Here is a 26,367-nt window from a genome sequence, read left to right as displayed (position 1 = left end):
TATGAGGTAAATGCCTTCTGATTACGCATAAGGTCCCATTCAGCTGTTAGCGGATAATCGATTTCCTTATGCGACCGCATTTCTGCTCGCTGACAGCCACGAATATAGGTAACGGTTTTGGATGCAATATGTAATTATTTCTGCAAAATCTTGCTGACAAGGAATGAAACTCATATGGGTGAACTGAGCCTCCGTCAAACATTCCTCATCTCCGTCAGCAGTCAGTGCAATTTTTCTTCATTGGCACCAATCTGAACAATCAGGTGAGCTGGAATTGAGTAAAAGGGTCATCCTTTTCCGCTCCCAAATGTGAATAACCAGGGTTAGGTTGGTGCAGTTTTATGTTCCTGCGTGAGATTTTCTTACAATACTTCGCAAGGTACTGTTTAAAAGTTTAGTATTTCTATTTATATGACTATTTTACTGTTGTTCTTTAAAGAATAATCAGTAGCTTTCCACTAATCTGACTATGGACTCAGTGATACAGTTTTGAAGAATTTAAAAAATGCCTTAGACATCCGACTACTTTTAAAAAACCAAATGTACTTTGTAAACAGTATTACGTACTGTTCCTCTTTTACAAGACAATTTTAAAAGGTTATGTTTGCTTACATGGATGCGATGTTATAATGTCTTGCAATTAAATAGTACGCTAATGTTTGAACAGATAAATTTCAGTTTCATGTCAAGAGCACACAGACAGGAAATTCACACATGAAGCATTTACAAAATTGTCAAAATATCTGAGAACAGTCCAGCTGAAGCAGTTCGCCCCCCTCATTGAAAGCAAAGACAAAGTCAGTATTTGAAGCCTACAAAAACAGAAGTGAAAGAATTAGCTAATGAGGCCAGACAGGCTTCTGCAGACTTCAGCATGAAAACAAAACACACACCATCACCACTTCCCAACCTCCAGCCACGGGTAATGGAGGGGCTATAAAATTCACATCATGCTTCCCAGACATATGTCAGGAGGCTCTGGCATCTACAGCAGCTATGAATCTGAATGCTAGGAAAATCTTAACAAAGAAAAATAGTAATACATATTGTGACTTGCTAGCAGAGTAAGACTTGTCATTAGAACTATTTTAACGGTAGAGAAATAGAGAAATAGCAGCTGAAAAATGAGAAAATCAAGAGCAGAACTAGCTGAAATAAATGCCAGAGAAGAGGGAAAAGTATTCTCAAAATTGTTCGTTCTTAAGCAGCGCACATCATTTTAAATGCAGGTCCACCAGCCCTGTCCCTACCAACATTCTTCTGTACACACCATATGGTATTTGAACACTAACATCAAATATGTAAATATTTCATGGATCTTTTTCCCATGTTCCTACTCAGTTTCTGTTCTATTAGTGTATCAGCCTCAGCAACCTTTTTATATACTCACTTAGTTCCCATCTTCATTTTTTTTTGTCCACAAGACATATCCTGCCTGTCTTCCTACCCCATACACCCACCAAGTTTCAAACATCTCTTCCCTTCAATCAAGTTCCTCTGAAATTACCACCTCTCCCACATGCACAAAGCCACTAATTTTCAAAATGACAATAAAAATCCTACAATTTCCTGTTTGCATCCCAAGTTTGACACGCTTATAGGGAGCAATGATCTTTACATTTGTTTTTACACTAAGCAGAGCACTAGAACTGAACAAACAATAAGTAGCCCAAAATGTTGAGCTATTTTAGCATGAATTAAAAATACTTATTTGGAAATTGTATGGATTTTAAAAAAAAACAAAACTAAAAAAATACTCTGTTCAGAAGGTTTCATTCAAGTAAAAACAAGACATTAAAATGCATGTACTGAAATCTACGCAGATTAACACTTAAAGCATCTAGGGTTTAATCAGTGCAATTCGTATGCAACTAAGAAAATAAAATTAGCTCAGCAGAAAAATAATTTATACTTAAATATACTTGTTTGTTTTATTTTATAATAGAATGGCTTAGGTTGGAAGGGACCCTTAAAAGCATTCAGTTCCAACCCCTGCTATAGGCAGGGACATCTCCCTCCAGACCAGGCTGCTCACAGCCCCATCCAGCCTGGCCTTGAATTCTTCCAGAGAGGGAGCACCCACAGCTTCTCTGGGCAATCTGTTCCAGTGTCTCCCCATCCTCACAAAGAATGTTGTCCTAATACCTAGTCTAAATCTATCCACTTCAAGTTTAAAACTGTTTCCCCTTATCCTGCTACTATACACAGTTATAAAAAGTACCTCCCTAGCCCTCTTCAGGTACTAGTAGGCTAGTAGGGACTATAAGGTCCCTCTTCTGTTGGGGTTCCCAGAAATGGACGTAATACTCCAGGTGAGATCTCACAAGAGCAGAAGGGCAGAATCACCTCCCTCAACCTGCTGGTCATGCTTCTCTTGATGCCACCCAGGACACAGTTGGCCTTCTGGGCTGCCAGTGCCCATTGCCAGCTCATGTTGAATCCTTCATCAAACAACCCCAAATCCTTCTCCTGAGGGCTGCTCTCAAGCCATTCTCTACCCAGCCTTTATCTGTGCTTGTGACTGTCCCAATCCAGCTTCAAATCCTTGCACTTGACCTTTCTGAACTTCATGAGGTTGACATGGGCCCACCTTTCAAGCCTGTCCAGGTCCCTCTGGATGGCATCCCTTCCCTCTAAAGTGTCAACTGCACCACTCCATTTTGTCTGCAAACTTGCTGAGGGTGCACTCGATCCCTATCCTTGCCACTTATAAAGATGTTAAAGAGCAACAGACCCAGCACCAATCTCTAAGGAACATTAATCATCACCAGTCTCCAATTTGGATATTGTGTTGTTGACTGCAACTCTTTGAGTGCAACCATCTGGGCAATTCCTTATCCAGTGAGTGGTTCATCCACCACAGCCATTCTTCTCCAATTTGGCAACTAGGATGTCATGTGTTACAGTGTCAAGTTCAGGTGGATGACATTGTTACTCTTCCTTTATGCGCTGACTCTGTAATTCTATTATAAAAGGCCACTAAGTTTGTCAGGCATGATTTGCCCTTGGTGAAGCCATGTTGGTTACCACCAGTCACTTCATCTTTATTTTCCATGTGCCTTAGTAGGGTCCTCAGGAGGATCTGCTCCGTGGTTGTGCCAGGCACAGAGGCATATTGAAAAGAAAGTTTCCCCTTTTCCAGTCAGAGGGAACTATACCAGACTGCCATGATCTTTCAAATATGATGAACAGCAGCTTGGCAACTTCTTCCACCAGTTCCCTCAGAACTCACGGATGGATCTTGTTGGGTCCCACAGACTTGTGCACCTTAAGGTTCTTTACATAGTCTCAAATCTGATCTCACTTACAGAGGGCAGAACTTCCTTCTCCCAGTTCTTACTTTTGCTTTCTGCAACCTGGGCGGTTTGGTTAGAGCCTTTGCAAAGAGGCAAATAAATCACTGAGCATCTCAGCTTTCTCTGTATCCCTTATGACTAAGTCTCCGGTTTCCTTTCACAGAGGGCCCATATCTCCCCTAGTCTTCCTTTTGTAACTGTAGAATTTCCTGTAGAATTTCTTCTTGATCCTCCTTATGTGCCTGGCTAGATGTAATTCTATCTGGGTTTTAGCTTTCCTAACCTGATTCCTGGATGCTTGGACAACTTTTTTGCATTCCTCCCAGGTAGCCCCTTCCTGCTTCCACTCCCTACAGAATTTCTTTTTGTGCAAAAACAAGTCCTTGTTGAACCATAGAGGCCCCCTGGCATTCTTGCCCACCTCCGTCTTTCTCAGGATGCACTCAAACTTTACTTCTTAAAGTTTATCATTCTTCTTGACTCAACATACTTTATTCATTTGGGAATTAAAATTCCTGTACATAACTGTCTGCTGCCTCATCTGCAGCCATTTTCTATCCTTTCTGTCACAACATCTCTGGCCTGCTCTGCTCTCCAGCTCCTTGCAGGTTACACTGCAGGGCTTTTTCAGAAGATACCAAACAAATGCATAAGCACACACCTTCAGGCTTTTTCACCAGAAATCTGCAAGTACTTTCTATTCACACTCAGCCATCAAAGTAAGCAGCAGGACCTGCTTTTTATTACCTGTTTTCACTTCTGAAAATCACAGCTCCTCAAAAGTTACAGTTAAGAAGATCAAGGATTTGCATCACCTGTTTTGAACCATGACAGTGCTCTAGAGGTCAGTGTGCTCTGTTGCACGTGATCAGCTTTCATATTAGCCAGTGTTTTAAGAAGCATATTACAAAAGCCTCCCCAAACATTTCTGTTGTTTCCAAGTCACATAATCCTTCTCCTTTTATGTAAAGATCTTTTTTTTTCTTCCATATTCCAGCAGGATGATTCTCACAGTGAGGAAAACAAAGTGTGCAGGAGCAGTCAGACATGTAACTTCAGTAAAATGAAACTGAAAAACAGATGTTTCCCTCACACTATTAGTGCTGTGTAGTGACAGTTGTACACAAACAACCTGCTGGCATCTCTCTAGTAGAAAGCATTGCTAACAGTGAAATACCAGAGAACAAGAAGTCTCAGGCACTACAATCCTTCAAGTGACAAGACAGAAGTCAACAGCCACGAAGAATACTGGTCACTAAAATAGGCATTGGGCAAGATGCAAGTCATATCAGAAAGACTAGCTGAGCAGTACACACCAGCTGCAAAACAGGAGGGAGGCAGAAGAAATTTTAATTGCTGCGCTTACCTGAGAAAGTTTTACGGGCTGAAGCCTGGATCCCTCTCTCAAATCACCATCTTCCTTGTCCTAGTAAACAACTTAAAACTTAGGAATTCTGTATGCCCTATCAGGGGGTAAATGTGGGAAGAATCCAACATGATTTTGCAGCTCAGACATTAGTCTGGTGCTTTCACTAGAAAACCAGAGGAGACAAGAGGAATCAAACAGCCTGGGCTCTGCACTTGTATTGCAACACAGGCCTGTCTAAATTTTCATGCACTTTTTCTTCTTCTTTTTTTGTTTTTTTTTCCTCTTTCCCCAGAACAGGAGAGTGCTTGGAACCAATGAGAAATCTTCCAGCTGTTACAGAACATTTTCTCATCCTTTAATTAGCCTGAAGTATTTAAGGTATTCATATTTACCTCTTTGAAGTTGGAAATGTTATTGTGAAAATCCTCTTTTTGCTACCTACAGAAAGATGCAAGAAATTGTGCTATACATATTGGAGCAGAGATAACCCAAGAGTAAAGAACAGCAGCTTGTAGAGGACTTAGCTGATTTTGGTCTCACACTGCAGGAGAAAAAGAGCAGTTAGCATGCTTTGGAGGAATTACAGAGAAAGGGAGAGGAATATGGAGAAATTTAGGGAAATGAGTGGGAAAGGGAAGCAAGGGAAAGGAAGAAGAGGTGAAGGAGGGAAGGAGAAAAGGGAAGGATTCAACCCATTTTCTAGAAGCATGAAAACTACAGACGAAATCACTTCTTAAAGTTGCTGAATTTTGGATATAGCAAGGACAGGGACCTCTTGAATTCATGTTTTAGTATTCACACACAAAAAAAATAGAAGAAAATTCTTTGCGTGTGTCCTCTCTGTCACAGCCATTTGAATTCTTTCCTATTGTTCTAAAGTTGACCACGTATCAAGTTTATACCAAGTGAAAATTTTTAGTAAAAAAGAATCCGATACTCAAAAGTTCCTCTGCATTCACGAATAGCTCACAGCACGAGCAACAGCATACCACCACCACCATTAGTAACTCTAATGCTTTTATTATGATTTTCATATGTTGCCTTTTGGGAGGGCAAGGGGGTAAGGGGGTGTTTTGTGTGTTTGTCTCCTTGTTATAACAACAGCTTAATTAGACTCTGAAAGCTGTTTCGGATGAGCAATGAGAAAATCTCAAGCTGGGGCGCCCTAAGGCAATATCGTCGATGAAGGGTTGGGAAGAAAATTAAGGACAAAGAAATGAAGAGAACAAGAAAGAAAAGATACAGAACGATACAAGCAGAACTCAGAAAGGGGGTATAGGAGTCTTCTGGAAAGAAATGAACGAAGGATGGCAAAAGGAAAACATAAGGCAGAAAGGAAGGAAAGTGAACATAAGATGAGATGTGGGCAGCAAGACGTTCTCAGAGGGGGACAGAGAAAAAAGCTCATGTGGAAAGAAATTCCAGCGTGGGAGAATTCAGAGAGGCAGTGGCAAATGTCCTCCTGTTGTCAGTCAGCTAGGAAGTTCTACACAGATTTTAAAGCACCTTTGTGGACCTGAAATAATCTCATTTCAGAGATTCAGTTTGATTTTCATTCCCCTTCCAGTGATGAAGACATTAAAAAAAATTATCCTTGGAAAAACCTTAGTGTTTGAATGACTCATGATTTCAGGACTCTGACTCATTGATCTGCTGAACGGTTTTATATTTTATTACACAGGGTTTGGGGTGATATTTTTTGTTCATCTTCCTGACACTTTTGGTCCACTCAGACACAATGCTTAAATCTTAAGCAAGACCCTTTACTTCAAAAGAAATTCATTATAATTCTGTTCTTTTATGTTTTGTTTTCTGTTGTTTTTTTTTTCAATAATGCAAAGCTCCTGCTTAAGATTTAAATGTACGTGTTTTCTCTCTATCTTCCTCCTCAACCAAATTATTTTTTCCAACTATTGCCACCTCTGAATTATTTTATTGTTTTATTTTATTTTGCTATCAATTTCCCCACTGCTTGTCAATCTCTTCTTGGGGGAACATCTCAGATTAGATCCTGAACTTACTTCAGCATCGTCCACCTCTGGCAACCCTTTGACAGTTATGGATTTTCCTGAGAGCTTATAAATTCACACAAATTTACTGCACAGGAAAAGACAGAACAGTTTTGTTTAAATTCATAATCCTAAGAAAATTACAGGATCAAAAAACCTTCTTTAATATTACATTTATCTCCTGGACAGTATAGAGTTACTTTTCACAGTGTATTTCTGAATGCTTTTTTCAGCTTCATAACGCATTCTTTACTGTATAGATCGTCCCTTAGCAGACGATGCTGCAGAAAGACCAGTAAAGCAAGCACGAGTCATTCAAAAAGATTCAGTGGTTTCAGAAGAATTGGAAATCTATCCTTCAGCATTGGTGTCATAACTTTTTAGGCCATTACCGTGAAACTACAAGTCCAAACATAACAATCAGGCCTTCAGGAGGAAGAAAAATCCTGGCTGTTTCTACATCCATTTGATATCAATCTTTTTTTTTTTAATCTCTAATATGTATATGTTGGAGGCACCTCAGCCTGCTCTGTCCTTTGTAGACTATGCGACTGTAGAAAAACAATCTCATTTCTAAAGTGAAAGTATTAGGCCTCAACAGAAATCCACAGAGCTTTACACTTCACGTTTTCCCTTAATTCAAGGCCAATCTATTTTCTTCTGGCTGGCTCAGGCTCTGAGGCTGTTATTCACGCCCTTTTACATTATCTGCCGTTATGCACATGGCACTTCTAGAGATCCGGTCACCTACAAAAATAAAATTTATCATTGGCATAGGTGTGCTTCCTATTCTACTTTCTGATCCAAGTTCTCTCCTCAGGTGGTGGTTTAGCCAGCAGCACCAGGAGGTATCTGCTACACATTTCTGAAGCTGAACAGCACTGAATTCATTCTTTTTCACTGGAATGAAATCTCCATGGTGACAACTGCATCATCAAGCTGTGAGAGCTTTTCAGAGGAGGAGAGCATTTTATCATGAGATTCTCATTACAAGAGTGCCCTCTGTAAATGAAGAGGAGATGTTACCATAGAGGTTCAAGTTGGCTGAAGTTACACAGCAACACTGCCTTTACAACTGGCTTGTGAAGCATATATCAGAGAAATGGCTCTTGAAATAGCCCGTTTCACTCCTCCCCACCAGGTGAATACATGACAGCGCCATAACCAGCAGTTAGAAACACTTTCAGACTCAAACTCAGCAGCAACAGCTCACTAGCAAGGAGCTGAGGAAAGCAAACCAGCATCCCCAGACCCAGGGAAGCCCTCCCTCCTGTGCGTGTGTATCAGCACCTGCTGAGGGCTGATCTCTCTTCTGTTTACTCCTTTTGTGTCAAACAGAATGGTTGCTCTAAATCATTTAATTCTTGAAAACATACTGTGAATTTACTCTAAAAATTTCTATATGCATCAGTATTTATTTTGTACCACATGCAATTTAGGATTTTCATTCAGATAAGATTTGCCAAATAAATTAGTAGGAACAGAGTTATTTATTTTCCTCACTTAAAATAGGTATTACTGTATTGGTCAGTAAGGCTGTCTCATGAGAAGGCCTTCTAAACTATGCTTTAGGCCCTAATCTTACTGTCTTCTGTTCTGCTCTCCTATGTGACACTAAATGATGCAGTGTAAAAGAAAATCTATTTAAGTTAAGATTCCAGGTTTTGCTGTTGTGGCATAACCTTCTCCTCAATGAACATATTTCTAAATTAATTCTCCAAAGTTCAAAGAAAGATAACAGAAACAAAGGCAAACTTGGCAGTTCTTATGCACTGCAACTACTTGGGCCTGAAAGGACAGGTGAGAATTGAACAGTTTCTTTGTTAGAGGAAAACAAGTTCATTTGTTATGGGATTTGAGGGCAGTAGGGGACATTTCCAACTCATGGGTCTATGCAATGTGAAGAAGCACTGATACTCAAAGTTTCATTAGGAGTTTCTCAGTGGGAACCACAAGACAGCTCAAACTCTATCTGCCACAGTCGCTTCATGGGAGACAGAATAAGAACAGTGAGAACACGACTCGATCCACACACAAAAATTACTCCTCCTCAGATGTTACGGCACTTTGACATCTGCACCAACGCACAGTGGCACCAAGTAGCTAACGCCAAGCAAGGTGACACACGCTTACATGGGAAAGAGGAAAATCTCTTATGTTCCCTACACGAGCTCTTTGAGCGCACCCTTTCCATTCTATTACTCCTGCTATAATCCTCTCTGACATCGTAACATCATCTTCTTCCCACATCCCTCTCTTTAGCACCCTCTACAGCCGACAACTTCATAATCTTTACATGGTTCATTCAAATCTCTCCATCATTCCACTTAGGATAGCATTTGTAAACGTAACCACTGTTTCTTCCTGAAATACTTTTTTCCTCATTCTAAATGTAATTCCAATTTACCAGAGCCACACCATGTTCGGTGGAAATCTCCTTTCTGGTTTAACAGCATCATATTTAATTACTCAGCACCTTGTGAAGACAGAAATCAATGCATTACCCTGCAGTTTCAATTTCTTATTGTCTTTCACTCTCGCATTTCTAGAGTAGTTTATTTTACTATCTAAAAAGCGTTTTATATCCTTGGTTTAACAATTCATCAGGAATGTCTACAATTCTATCTTTTCAACTTCAGAGCCAGCCAAGTCAGTTGCAAAACTATAACCACTTCCTAAATCCACAGTGCTAGTGTGTTCCTCGTTCAGTTTACATCCTAAATTTAGGATGCTGTTTTGCCTTCATAACCCTGTATCTAAAACCATCTCTATTACTGAAACCTTAGCATACCTCTTTTCCTTCAATCACCCAATCCTTGCCTCGTACCATTCGAGTTCATAAGAGAAGGTGTTTCAGGGGAGTATTTCACATTTTACAGTTATGAGAAGTGAACAAACACGTTTACTAACTTCAACTGACGTTCTAACATTTGAAGATCAATGAAGCACGAGCTTTTGCCCCTGGAAAACCTGAGTACATGGCAGGTTCAAGCTGACAGAACTCTTAATGGAGTTTCCCCAGTTCCTCTATGTTCTAATTTTCTCTGAGAAATTAGTCTTAACCAAAGAATTTGTCCCTAAGTACAACAGCATCATTAGTACAGCTGGTGAAAAGTTGACTGAATTATTTATTACCACTAAAGAAATCCCCGCCTTAAGTTGCAAGGCAGTCATACCAAATCTTTCCAAGTAATTTTTTTGCCATGTGTGATTTGACTTTCTCTAAAATAAACATGTGAAAGGCTGTTGTCTGAAAGACCTAATCAGTTATGCTTTTGTTCTCAGAGCCTCTTCTATTCCTTCTTTATCAATTTTGAGAGTGACTATCATACACAACTTTGTATGGGGAAACTGGAACCTGTACAGTTTTTAAATTGCTTGTCATGTATGACAAACAACTAATTTTCATGATTTAATGTATTTTATAATTGATTTCTTTGGTTGCCAAAGGGAGCCTATAAACAGGAGGGAAGTCAACTCTTTGAAAGGGTAGACAACGGCAGGACAAGGGGAAAATGGCTTTAAGTTAAAGGAGGGAAGGCTTAGGTTGGATGTCAGAGGGAAGTTCTTTACAGAGTGATGAGGTGCTGAAACAGGCTGCCCAGAGAGGTTGTGGATGCCCCATCCCTGGAGGTGTTCAAGGCCAGCTTGGATGGGAACCAGGGCAGCCTGGTCTAGTATTAAATGTGGAGGTTGGTGGCCCTGCTTGTGGCACGGGGGCTGGAGATTCATGATCCTTGAGGTCTCTTCCAACCCAAGCCGTTCTGTAATTCTGTGAAACTAGCTCATCTTTGTTTTTGGGTACTTCCATTCCACATGTAGCTGACAGATGCCACTATTTAGTCACAACCCAAGGTTTGTGTGCTGCAGAGACACTACTGCCTACAAGAGCTTACCTTAGCTAAACTTATGAAGGACAACAGCAGAGAAGAAAACAACACTCCAGTACTTATTTATATGGATGCTTATCACAGAATCACAGAATCACAGAATGGCCAGGGTTGGAAGGGACCTCAAGGATCATGAATCTCCAACCCCCTGCCACATGCAGGGCCACCAACCTCCCCATTTAATACTAGACCAGGCTGCCCAGGGCCCCATCCAACCTGGCCTTGAACACCTCCAAGGACGGGGCATCCACAACCTCTCTGGGCAGCCTGTTCCAGCACCTCACCACTCTCTGGGTAAAGAATTTCCCCCTGATGTCCAACCTAAATCTCCCCTCCCTCAACTTAAAACCATTTCCCCTCGTCCTGCTGTTATCAGCCCTTTCAAAGAGTTGATTCCCCTCCCCTCTGTAGGCTCCCTTTAGGTACTGAAAGGCTGCAATGAGGTCACCCCACAGCTTTCTTTTCTCCAGGCTGAATAAGCCCAGCTCCCTCAGCCTGTCCTCATAGGGGAGGTGCTCCAGTCCCCTGATCATCTTAGTGCCCTTCCTCTGGACCCTCTCCAACAGCTCCCTGTCTTTCTTGTACTGCGGGCTCCACACTTGGACACATTATTCCAGATGGGGCCTCACAAGAGCAGAGTAGAGGGGGGCAATCACCTCCCTGTCCCTGCTGGCCACCCCTCTTTCGATGGAGCCCAGGATACCATTTGCCCTCCGAGCCGCAAGAGCACACTGTTGGCTTGTATTAAGTTTTTTATCTATCAGGATCCCCAGGTCCTTCTCCACAGGGCTGCTTTCAAAGACCCCTCCTTCCAGCCTGTATGGATGCCTGGGATTCCTCCAGCCCAAGTGCAAAACTTTGCACTTTGCCATGTTGAACCTCATCAGGTTCACCCGGGCCCACCTTTCTAGCCTCTCGAGGTCTCTCTGAATGTCATCCCTTCTTTCAACCGTGTCGGCCGCACCGCTCAGCTTGGTGTCATCAGTGAACTTGCTGAGGGTGCACTCAATTCCTACATCAATGTCATTGATAAAGATGTTGAAGAGCACCAGTCCCAACACAGAACCCTGGGGGACACCGCTTGTTACCAGCTTCCACCTGGACATAGAGCCATTGATGGCTACCCTCTGTCTGCAGCCTTTCAACCAGTTTCTTATGCATCGAGTGGTCCACCCATCAAATCCACATCCCTCCAATTTGGAGATGAGGATGTGGTGGGGGACCATGTCAAAGGCCTTGCTCAGGTCCAGGTAAATGACATCGGTCGCCTTTTCCTTATCCACCGATGCCGTCACTCCATCATAGAAGGCCACAAGATTAGTTAGGCATGACCTTCCTTTGGTGAAGTCGTGCTGACTGTCACGGATGACATGTCCATCCCTCATGTGGTCAAGCATGTCATCCAGGATGATCTGTTTCATGATCTTCCCATATCCCACAATTTATACTCAGGGCTACATAACTTGAAATCAACACAAATAAATAAATTAATAAATAAATAAAAATTAAGGAATTTTTAATGGTTAAGTCTTAATTCTGCGTCTTTGGGAGCCTCAGGATGAACTACTTGGCATTTTCTACAAAACAGAGTTGCATTCCCAGCCAGGTATATCCTATACTTTAATTGAAATTACTTTGCAGCATTGGCTGCTCCTTGAACAGCTGTAAAATATGTAGCAAACCACAGAAAATAATTACCAAGCAGTAACTACAGTGTACAAATGGACTCATAATGCTTCATCCCAAATCTCAGAGTCAACAAAATACAGATATTTGCACCAAGTTCTGAATCCAGAGCTGCATCCTACTCTTTGGGAGTCCTGCAGGTGGCCTGCAAAATTTTGTGGCAGACAAGAGTCACCAGCTGCTAGAGTAGAAAGCAAAGCAAAAGCAGCTTTCCTATATTATCTGCCAGCTGGATTAGGAAGCAGGATGTGTCCATCTGTGTGTCACAAACACACTCCCAAGCATTTTTCTTCCCTGTCAAATACGCAATGCGTATTTCTACATCACAACTAAAGGCAATGTCACAGTCCCAGAGTACAGACAATCTTGCTCATAAAACTCATATATACACACCGACTAAGCATTTCTCCTAAATAACTGATCACTTGGCTACATCAACCATTAGCAATAACAGAAACTGAATCCTGCTCATCAGCACAAGATAATGTCCTGTTAATCCCATGACAATCACAAAATTAATCAACGTGTTTGTGATTGAAATTTCAGACAGCACAATAGAGCTCCAAAAGCCGTGGAGAGGGAAAACCATTCATGCTCATTTCAAATAAATCAGCATCAATTAGCACTGAAATCTGACTTAAAAGCAAAAGGTGCAACCAATGGGCCAATGGAAAAATAGTTGAAACTTCAATGGCAGAGCTCATCCATACCTGGATTAAGGCTTGTTGGTGGGTTGGTTGTTTTCATTATTTTTTTCCCCTGCCATACTCATACTCTTTTCTCTTTCAGCAGCAACACAACACTACCATTTAGTGGTCAGACACACACAGTGCGGGACATTGCTCTCTGTAAGACTCAGACAGCCTTCGTGCATTTTTGCCCGAACACATGGCAACAATTTTATGAGTAAATAGTGTACTCCTAATAATCAGAAAGTTAGCAGTATTCTATGCTGTGATTGCTTAAAAACAAAATAAAACAAAACAAAACAAAACAGAATTATGCTTGACTTAAGTGCTTGAAAAAGCCTTGTCAGAAGAACTAATATAGTTTATAAGACCAGATAAATAAACCAGGAGCAGACATAGCGTAAGTTCTTACCAGGAAAAACATGTTAGTATGACACACAACACTGTGGAATTCTGTTAAAAAGTGAATTTCAGAATGTCTATAATAAGAGAAACAATCTAAACGAACATAATAGCTGTCTTGTCCTGAAAAATATAAATGTAAAATCATGCCCCTGTGAGCTATTTACTTTATTTTGTGATTATTACTGAATTAGCTTGTTAAAGACCCAGGAATTAAGAGTTTCAGAGCTGTCTCTCAGACTATCTCAAGCACTTGTCACTACATTCATCCTCACAATGCAGTGAGACTTGAGAGCCTGGGGTCCACATAAACTATGTATGACAAAACCTCTTATGAATGAGCAGCCTACAATTTGAAGGTCATGCAGTAGAAATGCTGAGTGGCATCTCAGTCATCGCTTAATCACGCTAGAAGTGAAAATGCTGTTCTTCATTAGACTGTAAAGTGTTACTCTTTATAATACTGTGCCATATACATGCAAAACTGAACATCCACAGCTTTGCTACATTTGCAAACAACAGCAGAGCACTGGATGAGATTCCCACGTCTGCATACAAAGTTTCTAAATAAAATAAAATAAAATAAAATAAAATAAAATAAAAATCCTATCCTGAAAGTTGCTCAGATCTGGTTGTGAGGGGGCACACACAAATGGGGTGAAATGAATTCATTCAAATGAAAAATTCAGTCAGGTGCCAATTTCCAGGAATTGTAATTACAGGTTTTCAGAGAGGAAGGGATGTCTTTTTGAACTACAGATAAAAATAGTTTTCAGGGTAAGCTTCCCCAGTACTAGAAGAAATTGTACTCAGTCACTCTTGTTATATTTAATGAATGGATTATGTAGGCTCATTTCTTCATAAAGCAATTAGTGGAGCTGAAATTTATAAAGTAGTCCTAATGTATTTTTTCTCAAATATTGCAAACTTGGATTTTATTCATAAATTTCAAAAATAAGGTGCATGTGGCCAATTTTGTCCAAAACCTGCTTTTTCCAAATATTTGCAGGCCAGTAAAGTCTCATGATTAGAATTTCTCCTTGAAATCAATGGAAACTTGTAACCAAAGGTTCTCTAATCATTTTACCTTAAAGTGTACAATACTGTTAATTCCATTTTCAAATAGGAGAGCTATCAAATACAAACTGTGCAGCAAGTATGACTTCTTGAATTCACGCTTAGAGCTGAAGTGATATGTTTTTTTTCTTCACCAAGGTCCACTGTATTATTTTCTGTATAATTGAGGTCTGCTTATTTTTGTGAAGCGCTCTGCAGGATTCTCTAAGCTGATTCCTGCCTGCCTGGCTGGCCAGATGCTGCTCTCTACCTTCCCTGCTGGGAACTGTGGCAGCAAGCTGCAATTGCTTTGTGATAAGCTGGGAGACCACATGTCCTTTGTTGGAGACTGGGAGACACCACTTTTCTGGAGATTGCTCTGGACCCAAGTCCATATGGAAATCTTCTATTTGTAATTTCATTTTAGATACTGCAAATCCCTCTGTAACAGATATTTTATTATATACATCACCGAGTGATGCATGAAAAGGTTGGAGTCTTCTTACTACTATCAAAGGCTCAGAAACTACCATATCATCAAGCCCACCTGTTGGCATTCAAGAAGGCAGTTTCTGGAAAGCCACCCAAAACCAGAAGATGTACTTTAGTTCTGACTGATCTTTGGATTCAGAGCAATCTGCCTCCCAGCCTGCCTTTGTCAAACAGGGGAATATTTTTGGTTTTATTGTTCTCATGAAAGAAAAAGAGAGAGAACCCTGCAGAAGCAGACAGAAACAAGGAATATGTAAAAGCTACTAATATCTCAAGTGAATCTATCATGTCTGGTGCCTGCAGCAAACCAGATTTCAACCAGTGAGTCAAGCGGCAGATGGACTGTGCAATAATATATAGGCATCTGTCTTGAAATGGGAGATTTATTTTTCCTCCTTTGAAAATGTTTTAATTTCAGAATCCATGAGCTACAATGCAGGCATCACCTTAATGTCCGTGACAATGTTCTAATGTTAGCTTCTTGACTAATGGTGGACTCCACTGATAATGCTGTAAACTGCATTTCTTTCAAGCACGATCATTAATAAAAGGCGTATGGGACATCAGTCCATCACAAACTGTCTGGAACATAACTGAGATGTCTGATGCCTTTTGGCTAGATACACATGCTATGTTAAGGCTCTGAAAAAGAGCGACATGGTTGACTTCTAAAAAAAAAGGAAGAAAAGAGAAAACAGATGTCAAGGTTTCAACAAGTCACTGCACACTGCATCTGGAACCAGTACAAAACCAACACAAGTATGCTGATAATGTAGCATTTCATGTAACGATAAGGGCAATAAAACAGCAGAAAATGTAAAACTTTGAAGGGCTAAACACCTTTCTCAAATTCCAGAGGGTCAGTTGGGCTGAACAATAATAGTAATCCTTTCAATAAGCAGATCATACGATTCAACTATTAAAGTTCTTTATGCTGAAGAAAAGTAAAAATTGAGAGCTTCTCTTTCTTTCAAAGGCAGAGTATGGACAAGAAATCTAACGTGCACTCTAAAGAGAAATTCAGATGCACGCTATCTGATCACCATCATTCTTTTACTATTTGGCAATAGTGGCCATTATTACAACAGATTTAACAAGATGGACGAAGACTATGTAAATTAAAAATTACTATGCTAAATATATACCATACAAAGCCACAGCTCAAATGAAATACTTCCTCAAGAGCATTTCTTAGGGGATTAATCAGATAACTTGCCTCACTAACAAATGCTATAAACTAAAGCATTTCCATGAAGGAGACTGCATCCTTCCGAAAAATTACTAATCAGCATAAAGATGGTCTACACACACAATCCATAAATGGAATCTGGTGGAATGATTCTAACTGCAAAGTCACTATCATTGGGTTTTCTTTCCTTAAGACAGAACTTCAAAGGTAAAGAATCTATAGCAGAAGGAATATAACTTAAAAAACACACAGTGTTAAAGAGTTTAGGGTAATAATCACAAAAATCTGAAATTTGAAGTCTAGCTCTCAGTTGCCTTGCCATATGGTCATTTACTACTGAGACAGGCTGGTCATTACAGTGAAATTTCTGGAGCATGCTGAAAATGATCACATAAATACTTCTTACTGCAACGTGGGTTATTGCTTATTCTACGAGTCTTTTAGTGCAGCAAGTTCTGGAACACTACAAAATTGAGCAAGTAAAAAAATCAGCAGCATACAAATCCATGAGTTATCAGGTTATAGCCGGAATCAAAGAAACACAGAAAAACAGTCTGACACTTGGAGGAGAGTTCTGAAAGGATAAGAGCCACGAGTGACTACTCAAAGCCTGGAGAATTAAAAAGGAACCTGCCAAGAGGTAGCTGAACAAAAACTTGCAGAGTCAGTTAAAGTTTAAAACAAAACCAGGTCAGCAAAACAAGGAATAAATAAACATAGCAGTAGGAGTCAGAGGATCAAGAAGAGCTTCTTCAAGCACATCAGAAAGTTTTAGCACAGTGACACAGAAAACAACTTCTTCAGAAACCCTTCTATTTTGCTTGAAAGTCTTTTTGAAGATATTTAATTTCAGCTGTAAACTGAAACGCTTTTATTAAGAATGGATATTCTGAGTTGTTTAAATTATCAGCGATGCTGGTACTGGTATCAACATAGTCTACAATCTATTTGTTGTCTAAGAAACTATAAAGGCAAATATTTGGCTATCACACAATGCTCCTGCATTCGCTATTGACCTTAGAGCTACATATTTATACATTCCACAAGCACACAGTGATTGGTGCATTCATGTTTAATTAGAAGAAAGTTCATCCTCACCTGCCCACCTTTAGGGTGACTCATTTCAAGCTGTACTCGCAGCTTGGAAGAAAAATGTGGAGATGTAATAAATGTCAAATAAATCTGGAAGTGTTTTGGTTCTTGTTGACTAACCGTATTCATCTGATGCACTTGCATACACTTGAGCATACATTTGAAGAACTGACTGAAAAAAAAAAAATTACCAAAAAAAGGAAAAAAAACAAGCAACAAGCAGTCTGGGGCCAAGCACTGAAGCTCCAAACAAATTCTTGTTGAACTGGAGGCCCAGGAATTTCAGCAAATCCTTCAGCACTGGCTATCTTTGCACAGCTTTACAATTTTTTCTCTCTTGACTTATATCATCTGTGTTACGATTCCACTAACTATTATGAACTCAAACTCAATGCTCTGCTCAAAAGCATTTGCCTCTGAGGTGCTATATCTTTTGGAAAATGATGTGATAAAGAAATATGAAAGAAGTCAGGCTAAAAAAACGTACAAGAGCTTATTGCATTTGCAATGCAGGAAGCTGATAGTTACGCATGTCAGAGAGCAAGATATAACAGCAGAAAACCATGCTGGGAAAGGAAATTTGCACCAAACACAGTATCAGCTGTGATAATGTCCTACTGTGTTTCTGAATTTCCTTTTTACCCATTGATGCTTTTCTTCAGCATAACGGGTGACCCTCGGAAAGTAAGCACTTGGCTCCATAAGCAACTCAAGCAACTAAGGCTCATACATGTTTCTTCACACATTAAATATATATGATTATCAACAACTCTAAAGACCTTACACTACAAATTGAACCTGCTAGCATAATGAATCAGAAAATGGCTGGCCTACAGAGAAAAAAAATATATGTGAAAAAACCCAAACGGATGAAGGTTTGTCCAAACTGGTCATTCTCTTCTGCAAAAGGTCACTGCTCAAACCTCTCTCCTTGCGTTATTTCTTGTTCTTGTTGTTTGGTGGTGACTTTTTTTCTTTTTCTTAAACCAGAAAATGAAAGAACTAAGCTGACAGTTCAAAAGAGGGAAAAAGGTAAGCATTTTAACCACTTGGCAACAAAGATGAAGCTGTGGACATGATGACAGTTGAAGGTGGATCCTTTGTGCAGAATTAAAAAGAAATACATATACATATTTATCAGGTCAGGCAAAAGCAGCAAGGAATGAACTATGCAGTCCACAGATAGTGACACACTTGCATGGGGATGGAAGCAATTATGAGCCAGTCCTAGTCCTGGGACTCTTCAAGGAGTCCTTGAACAATACTCACAAACATTAGGCACATGACAGGAGATAAGCAAGGTTCCTATTATTCAGACTGACTTCATTAATTTGGAAGTGTTATTAATTGCTTTCAGCAAGTGCAGGTAATGCCTCAGTAAAAATACAAGCTGCCTTGCCATCTGAAGAGATTCTGCAGTAACTGTGACTTGCAATTCTTTACATTGCTTATGAGAAAACTCTGAAAGAAAATGATGATGAACAGAGAAATGAGAGCTTCACAGCTATTCTTGCAGAGCACTGTAAAGTGCGTAATAGTTTAAGCACACTCTGCATAGTTATTCTTTCCAAAGTCCGTTAAGCAGCATCTTACAAGTGCATTTGTTTTGCTTTATCTAATAATTACATTTTTTCCCAATGTGATGAACAAACAAACAGATGAAAGACTCACTTAACCAAGTTTGTTTTGTAGCAGTTACTTGTCATAGAAATCATCTAAAAAGAGTGAATAAGGTCTCTCCTGAGCCTCTTCTTCTGCAGACTAAACAACCCCCATACCATCAGCTGCTCCCCATAAAACCTGCCTTACTAGTCAACCTTTGTAAATATCCAAACTTGGCATCTCCATTTGTCTCAGAACTTCTTGAACATGCCAGTTACTGCAGGAGAGGAGGAAACTGGAGGAAAATGGAGATTCCTAAGATCTCAATTAGTACTTGAAGATTGTCTGGATTGCATTTGAATATGCCTGTGCAAGCAGAAATGTGATCACCCAAGTGCAGTATTCATTGCTTTCAGGTGCCCCAAAAATCGCAGAGAAGACACTGACATCATATTGGAACATCTGAGTTTTGAATGGCACAGTGACTTGAACCAACCAGCTTGAAGGCTTAAAAGAACATAAAGCTACTAACCAGAGCATCTTTTAAAATATCCCTTGGGCAAAAACTGTCTACCTCACTGAGCTGCGTAGCTGACTGCCTCAAAATGAAAGCACTCTTGAAAAAGAGCTGTCTGCATGCCTTGTGTTAGCTCTGAATGTACTATGAATATTCAGGGAAATTAATACTGGTTTTGAATGAGGTTTAAACAGCTCACTGTCCATCTCAAGTTGCGCCAATCATCTTCACTGAGTCTCAGTTACGCCATGCTGACTTCCAGCACTCAGCATGCTTGGCTTCACCTCAAAAACCAGCCCTCTTTGTTATGAAGACAAAGCTTCCCTTTCTGTCAGTAGATTCACAAAGCTAGCCGTTTGTGTTAGATGAACTTCCATGCTCATCTGCCAGCAGCGTACTGCAGCGCCACATCCCGCAGGTGCACACACACACCCTGCACCTGACAACCTGGAGGCGGACGGGAGCCATCTTAAGAGGCGCCCCGCGGAGCGCATCGCGCGGGCGACGCTCCCATATGCCGCCAGGGGGCGCCGCCGCGCCGCGCACCGCGTTCTGCTGAAGGCGGGCCGGGCCCCCGGGCCTCGGGAGGGATTTGATGGTCTGCTGGGCTTCTGTTTTACTTTTTTCTGAGTTCTTAAGGGTGAGAAATCTATTGCATCTGCCCAGGAGGAAACAACTCTGACATTTCAGATGCGTGAACTAGTTTTTCTTAAAGCTATGCTTGCCTATGAGCAATCAAGCAGTTCTTGCAGTGTGAGATTTGCTTTTCACACGTTCCCCTATTTTTCCCTTCACTTCACTCTCTCCTGCCAGCACTCTCTTTCTCTTTCACGTCCGCTGCCTCATTCCCATCCCATCATCTCTCTGCTCACCTCGTGCTCTGGGTTTTGCTCTGGGGCAGTGTACACCTCCCACCTCACAGTCAGAACCAAGGTCGGGTCCCAGCAGGACTGAGGCACTGCACCAGATGCAGGGAACTTCTACAGGCAGGGAATATCCATGCAGGTGCACAATTGTAAGCAGTAAATGGAACCGTTTGTGTCAACAGAAATACGTTTCCCTATGTCAGGACTGTCAACTTGCTGGAAGCAAATATTCAGTATGCTTCGTTTGCAGAACTGCCACATACACAGTAAACATTCTGCAAAAGCAAGCTGAAATTTCTCATCGATGGTTAGGATGTGCAGAGAGAAAATCAGAAAGGCAAAAGCCCAGCTTGAATTCAGCCTGGCCAATGGGAAAAAGAAAACAAAAGTATTTTTACAAATATATTAACAGTAAGAGGAGGGCTAAGGAGAATCTCGATCCTTTACTGGATGAAGTGGGAGACATGACCACTGAGGATAAGGAAAGGCTGAAGTTCTCAATGCCTTCTTTACATCTGTCTTTAATAGTCAGACTAGTTATCACCGGGATACTCTACTCCTTACCTGGAAGTCTTGACTGGGGAGCAGAGTAAACCAACTTCCAACTCAGTTGGAAACAGTCAGAGAGCTACTACTACACCTGGACTGTCAGAAGTCCATGGGGCTGGATGGGATCCACCCAATGGTGCTGAGGAAGCTGGTGGAGATGATTACCAAGCTGCTTTTCACCATCTATCAGCATTCATGGTCAACCAGAGTGGTCCCAGAGGATTGGAGGCTTGCCAGGCGATCAGGCCCAGCCAGCATGGGTTTGTGAGAGGCAGGTCCTGCTTGACCAACCTGATCTCCTTCTGTGATGAGGAAAAGGCATAGTCTGACATAGTCTACCTAGACTTCAGCAAAGCCTTTGACACTGTTTCCCACTGTGTTCTCCCCAGAAAGTGTTGGTGAATGGAGTTAAATCCAGTTGGCGACTGCTCATGAGCGGTGTTCCCCAATGGTCAGTACTGGGGCCTGTCCCGTTCAATATCTGCACTGATGATCTGGATGAGGGCACTGAGTGCACTATCACTGAGTCTGCAGATGACACCAAGCTGGGAGGTAGTTTCGATCTGCCTGGTGGAAGACAGGCCCTTCAGAGGTATCTGGATAGGCTGAATCAGTGGGCTGAAGCCATTGGGATGAAGTTCAACAAGACCAACTGCCAGGTCCTCAACTTTGGCCACAGCAACCCCAGGCAATGCTACAGGCTAAGGACAGAGAGGCTGGAAGACCATATGGAAGAGGTGGACCTGGGAGTGTTGGTGCACACTCAGCTAAACATGAGCCAGCCCATGAATTAAAGGAGGCAATACTCACCTTCAGCAATTCCTCTCAGTTTTGCCTGTGCCCTGTGACCAAATTCCTCACCATCGTTACCTGGACATCAAACTGCAGAGCTGCCTGTCTTGATTCCCCTCAATTGCAGAAGTTCAACCATCTTCATTTCTCTGTGTGTAGAGTGGTATTTGGAACTCATCTGTTTGTGGAAATTTCAGTCCAGCTCTAGAAAGGGCTCCGTCCCCTCCTGAATCTCCTGCCCCAGGGGTACATGGCAGTCCTGGCCAAGGTACTGCCAGTTCTGAACGCTTCTTCCCTGCTTCAGGAAGTGGAACCACATCATACACATGTTGGAAAGGACTCCCTCTGTTTCTTCCCTGAAGCCATTCTTTCTCTTGCTAACAGCACTAACTGCAAAATCAGTTACTTTTATGGTTGGCACACTGTATGCAAGGGGCCATGCAACCGTTTTGGATGCAGGGAAGCCACGCAACTCTGTAGCCCTGAAATTATTCTGTGCTTTTGGCACCCTAACCACAACAGGTGAGAATGAGATTTTCCAGAATAGCTATGCATTTTTTCCTTCATTTTGTTGGTATTTTTCAATTTTGCAAAAATGTTATAAAATATTTATTTAATAATAATAATGCTGTATTCCTGTGTAATTCCATCATTTGTTAAATCTGCTTCTCAGCACAACCCTCCATTCCAACAACTGCTTACTTTCTCGTTGCAGTCTCAGCTGCAGTCTGACAAATAAATGTTTCCATGGAGATGACAAATGAATATCATCCCTGTTGCAATGAGCTTCTGATTTCATCTTGAACCATTAGCTTTCAAACCACAGCTTATTCATTATTCATTTGCAGTAAGGAAATGGCTGAAACCCAGAGCATTACAGCAGATTAGAATCTGTGCGTGCAGTCCAGGAGTGCATTTGTTACCATACGAAATGAACAAAACTCCCTGGAATTAAAATAACAATTCTAAAAGCTGTCCTAAAGGCCTACAGAATTTTTCCCCTCAATTAATAGCATGCATACAGAAAGGATGTGAATTAACATCTATCTTAGATATTCAGGCAGGCAAGGGACTTTCCAAAGGAAAAAGCAGTAGATTACATTTTCAACTTCTTTTTTTTTTTTCTTCTTTTTTTTGTACACCATAAAAACATGAGGTGCTTTTCAGAAACTCGGGATCAGACACAAACGTATCCTTGAAACTTTGACCTTCTTAATAAGAACCTGTATAATTTGGTATTTTTGGACTGCTCTAGACTATGAAACCAGAACCTGATTCTCATTAAGAAAATGCCTTCCTTTTATCTGACATGTTATTACAGCTTTGAGAAAATCTAAGCAAAAGGGAGAAAAACGCTTTCAGTGTTCTCATAACCAAAAATCTTCACAGTTACTGCAGCTATTTTTAAAAAAGGAACTTAAAGTTTATGAGCTTTCCACTATGTAAGAATAAATGTCTGTGTTTGCCTATTCGGCTTAGAGGCAAATCTATTCTTCTAAATTTAACTAAATTAAAGGAAGTGCAGTTTTAAGATTGCCATTACATTAACATTCCCCTGTACTCAGCACTGGTGAGGCTGCAGCTCAAGTACTGTGTCCAGTTTTGGGCCCCTCACTGCAAGAAAGACATTGAGGCCCTGGAACGTGTTCAAAGGAGGGCAACAAAGCTGGTGAGGGGTCTGGAACACAGGCCATATGAGGAGAGGCTGAAGGAGCTGGGAATGTTCAGCCTGGAGAAGAGGAGGCTCAGGGGAGACCTCATTGCTCTCTATAACTTCCTGAAGGGAGGTTGCAGTGAGCTGGGGGTTGGCCTCTTCTCTCGTGTCATTAGTGATAGGACCAGGGGGAATGGTTTCAAGCTACGGCAGGGGAGATTCAGGCTGGACATGAGGAAGTATTACTTTTCAGAAAGGGTGGTCAGGCACTGGAATGGACTGCCCAGGGAGGTGGTGGAGTCACCGACCCTGGGGGTGTTCAAGGAGAGGCTGGATGTTGTGTTGAGGGACATGGTTTAGTGGGAGCTGTTGGGAATAGGTGAACGGTTGGACTGGATGATCTTTTAGGTCTTTTCCAACGTTGGTGATTCTATGATTCCATGATTCTATACAGTACTGGTGCATTCCTTCACCTGAAGACATTTTTTAAGCCTTAAGTCCTGGCCTAGAAGGAGAAAAACAAATGCAGGTAATTACTAGAAATAGCAACTTCTCAAAGATATCTTCTTTTGTCCATGCACATGAGGATTTCAAATCCATGCTAATTCAAAGAATATTTTTAATAGAATATGTTTTTAATGCTGGGTTAAGACTAGTCTCCTTAGAAGAAGATGCAGCAGACACACATGCACTGCAGCAGTGTCACCTCATTTCTACTGGCTGCTTGTTAGCTGTCATTGCTGGTATCAGCAATCAAATTTAATGAAATCATGGTAGGGAGGAATTTCTCCCCATTTTTGACACTGAAGATGTTTATATGTACATGACCTGAACTACTTTTGTCTGGATGAAAGTTATCGTGCATCTGATCCAGGGAACCAAAACAGGACGTGTGTAAGTGGGACGTCCTTCACACTTGCCCTGGTTAATAATGTCCACGCTCCTGCTGTCTGAGCACAGGAGTTGTCCTGGGAAAAGCACGTCAATTAGAGTAAGTTATAACCAATTACATGTCTCATCATTTGAATTACTGTCCATTAAGAAGTGACCTGAGTTTACAGAACCCATTTCATTCCCCTAATAGGCTTAATACTAGAGTGACAAGAGGTCAAAGGGTAACAAGAAAGGATGAACAGAGATTATTTTGTTACGCATGAAGTGAACAATGAGCAAGCAGCTCATTTGTTCCACTAAAACTACATGCCATTTTCATACTACTGTTATTTTATCTACTTCCTCAGACTGCCATGAAGCAGGAGAGACTACACGCTCCACTGAATAAGCAGCCATCTCCAGAAAGTCTCTTCCTATCTCACAGATGATGTTTTATCCAAGCATAACACAGGGATGAGATACAGCAAGCAATAAAGGCCAACTCTTATTCATGTCAAGAAATATGGGGTCTAGACAAAACAGTGAGCTCTTCCTATGCAGGTTTCTTCGTGTGGAGCAGCACTTCTATCAAATGACCTTTTCTGCAGAAACACCAACTTGTCATGCTCATTTTTTGCTGCAGATGGGGATGGGGAAGAGGAGGTAATGACTGCAAGCTATTTCAACCTCTGACAATTTGATGCACAACATTTAATTTAGGGAGTTTTTCCACTCTAAATACAAAATAGATGCTGCGATTTAATCTATTCATTATTGTAATTCACAGTACTTAAGATCTGGAACTGCCTCAGGTTTTAAGTGAGACATTTGGGACATGGGCTGTCAGAAAATGGATTTTCAGACCAAACTCCTTTCTTATTTGGCAGAAAATGTGAAATGTTCTCTCTTCATCATGCTCTTCATTTGTCTCCGAGCACAGATCCATAATGAACACTACAGCATGTTCTCACAAGCACAAACTGTAACTTTCTCAGGAAATAAAAGCAACAGGCAGATAGACAACAAATGGAAACCCTTTACCACAACGCAGTCCAGCATTCAGCCAGAAAACTGATGGAGAAACGCATGTGTTCTTTTCCCTTGATAAGAAAAACAAGAAATTTCAGGATGGAACAAGGTGTTCCAGACCCAGTGTCACTGTGTACCTTTTTTGTAACTGTCACAGATGAGCAGACAAAAGACACTTTTGGTGATGATCCTTTCTGGAGCTAAAATGACTACCATGAACATCAGTTGTAGAGCACACATTACCTTTTGAAAGATGATGTGTTCTTATTAACGGCTAGGTTTGCAAATCCCTGTTTAACTTTCACTTCTCATGTAATTTCACAAACTTGTCACTGTGTACCTACCTCCTACAGCCCTTGCATTTCCAAACTGGATATGGAGAAATAACTCCTTAAGCAAACAACACAAGACAGCCTGAGTCCAATAAGAAGTGAGGAAACACGATCGTTCAGCAGAAAAATCTCTGTGGCCATGCTGCTTCACTCAGTGCAGAAGCCTTGCTGTCTGACCATTTATTCTGTATTAGTTGCAATTAGATGCTGCCATCCACAATATATTAGAGCCTGTGAAATCAGCAGCTCCCATCTGACTGAATAACACTGTCCTATGTGTTTCAAATACCTTACAGCAATTTCAGATAATGTCTGTGGGAAAACAAAAAGCCATGCATTTATCCAACTTACCATGCTGAAGTAACAGCAAAGTTTGAAAATCCATCCTAAAGTCCAAGACTAGAAACTGACATAAAGGAAGGGCTGATGAGTAGCCTTAATAGACTAATTAATGCACTGAGTCCTAATGGGGAGTAAAGATTCATTCCTGTATTGCATTTAGTCAGCACAGGTTTAACCCTTAAGCCTAGGAGTGCACTATTCTAGGTTCTGCTCCAAGCTCAATTTCAGTCTGACCTTCCAAAAGCCACCAGATGATTTGGTTCAGTTTTATCAGTGTGTTACAGCACAGACACACATTTCTATACATCACAAAAAACCATGACTTTGGGGAGTAAAAAATGTAGCATAGAAAAGGAAGCTAATTAGGTTCTGAAGAACCTAAATCTCCTGCGGTAAACTCAGAATAAGATATAAAAGGTTTATCAATGAAAACTATTTGGCCTTTGTTCAATTTCATGATATTAAAGAGTATATGATCTTCAAAAACAAGTTTATACTGCTATCCCTTTTCCTATTAGGAACTAACTGAAGTCCACGGTACATTTTATTTTGTTATGCTGATTAAGGCAGAAAACAGAAAATATTGACTTAAGTCACACTGCACAGGAAGAAAAAAGCTTTTCTCCCCATGTCAGCTAAGC

At 41.0% G+C, this 26,367-nt stretch overlaps 1 protein-coding gene across 3 annotated transcripts in view; it reads right to left on the bottom strand.

Moving 5' to 3' along the window:
* Window positions 1-26,367, bottom strand: part of DCLK1 (doublecortin like kinase 1) — a 233,272-nt gene that overhangs the window by 115,439 nt on the left and 91,466 nt on the right. The window lies entirely within an intron of this gene.

Source organism: Lagopus muta, chromosome 1, assembly GCF_023343835.1.
Source record: "Lagopus muta isolate bLagMut1 chromosome 1, bLagMut1 primary, whole genome shotgun sequence".
Classification (NCBI taxonomy): domain Eukaryota; kingdom Metazoa; phylum Chordata; class Aves; order Galliformes; family Phasianidae; genus Lagopus; species Lagopus muta.
This window is presented reverse-complemented; position numbering and strand designations above follow the sequence as displayed.